Source organism: Mandrillus leucophaeus, unplaced genomic scaffold (assembly GCF_000951045.1).
Source record: "Mandrillus leucophaeus isolate KB7577 unplaced genomic scaffold, Mleu.le_1.0 Scaffold244, whole genome shotgun sequence".
Taxonomy (NCBI): domain Eukaryota; kingdom Metazoa; phylum Chordata; class Mammalia; order Primates; family Cercopithecidae; genus Mandrillus; species Mandrillus leucophaeus.
Window position 1 is genome coordinate 1,756,645 of NW_012102521.1, and position 1,817 is coordinate 1,758,461.

Consider the following 1,817-nt stretch of genomic DNA (forward strand, 5'->3'; position numbering starts at 1 on the left):
GTGTTAGCCAGGGTGGTCTCGATCTCCTGACCTCGTGATCCGCCTGTCTCGGCCTCCCAAAGTGCTGGGATTACAGGCTTGAGCCACCGCGCCCGGCCTATTTTATTTATTTTTTGAGACAGGGTCTTGCTCTGTTGCCTAGGCTGGAGTGCAGTGGCGTGACCATGGCTCAAGCAATCCTCCTGCCTCAGCCTCCTGAGTAGCTGAGACCACAGGTTCATGCCACTGGCCTGGCTAATTTTAAATTTTTTGTAGAGACAGGGTCTCATGATGTTGCTCAGGCTGGTCTCCAACTCCTGGCCTCAAATGATCCTCCCATCTCAGCTTCTCAGAGAGCTGCGACTCCAGGTGTGAGCCTCCACACCTGTCCACATTGGTGGGTTTAGATGATTAGTATCTTGTTTAGGACTTTTGCATCTGTGTCTAGGGTCTGTGTGCTTCCTTCCTTCTGTAGTCCTTATCAGGTTTTGGTGCTAAGATTTCCTTGTGAAATAAGATGAGTATTTCCTCTTTTGCTGTATCATGGTGTAACTAATGTAAAATTGAAATCATTTCTTCCTTGAATGTTTGGAATAATTCACTTATAAAATGACCTGACTGGCCAGGCCCGGTGATTCACACCTGTAATCCCAGCACTTTGGGAAGCTGAGGTGGGTGGATTACCAGAGGTTAGGAGTTCGAGACCAGCCTGGGCAACATAGCGAAATCCCATCTCTACTAAAAATATAAAAAGTAGCCAGGTGTGGTGGTGTGCACCTGTAATTGCAGCTACTTGGGAGGCTGATGCAGGAGAATCCCTTGAACTTGGGAGGCGGAGGTTGCAGTGAGCCGAGATTGCCCCACTGCACTCCAGCGATAGAGTGAGACTCCCTCTAAAAAAAAAAAAAAAAATTCTTTGTTTCGAACTTGCTTTCTGTTTCAGTATGAGGTCAATTTTAATACATGTTCTGTTTATGCTTAAAAGGAATGTGTGTTTGGCAGTTGATGGTGCAGTGTTTGTCCATTAGATCAAGCTTGGTTTATTGTGGTCTTCACGTCTGTTCCCTTTTTTTGTCTACTAGAAATGTATGTTAAAATCTTATAATCTGAGAGTAGATTTGTCTATTTTTCTAACAGTTCTGTCAGTTTCTGTTTTATACTTTCTTTTTTTTTTTTTTTTGAGACAGGATCTCAGTCTGTCCTCTAGGCTGGAGTGTAGTGGGACGATCACAGCTCACTGTAGCTTTGAACTCCCAGGCTTAATCGATCCTGCCACCTCAGCTTCCTGAGTAGCTGGGACTACAAGTGTGCACCACCACACCTGGCTAAATTTTGTATTTTTTGTAGAGCCTGGGTTTTGCTGTGTTTTGCTTGGGCTGGTCTTGAATTCCTGGACTCAAGCAGTCTACTTGCCTCCCAAAGTCCTGCAATTATAGGCATGAACCACTATGCCCTGCCACTTTATATATTTTTGAGGCCGTGTTATTAGGTACATACATGTTTAGAATTGTAATTCTAGGTATTTTGAACTTTTTGTCATTGTATGACTGCTTTTATAGCTCGTAATGCTTTTTGTCTTTAGTATTGACTTTGATGCAAGCATTCTTTTAGATAATTTTTGCCTGTTAGCTATTTTTCTACCCTTTTTTAAAATCTTGTATATCCTTACATATTAGATGTGTCTTTGATTATTCAGCATGTATCTAGATTTCGTTTTCATTACTCTGACCTTTTTTTTTTTTTTTTTTTTTGAAGACAGAGTCTCTCTCTGTCGCTCAGGCTGGAGTACAGTGGCGCAATCTCAGCTCACTGCAACCTCCGCCTCCCAGGTTCAAGCG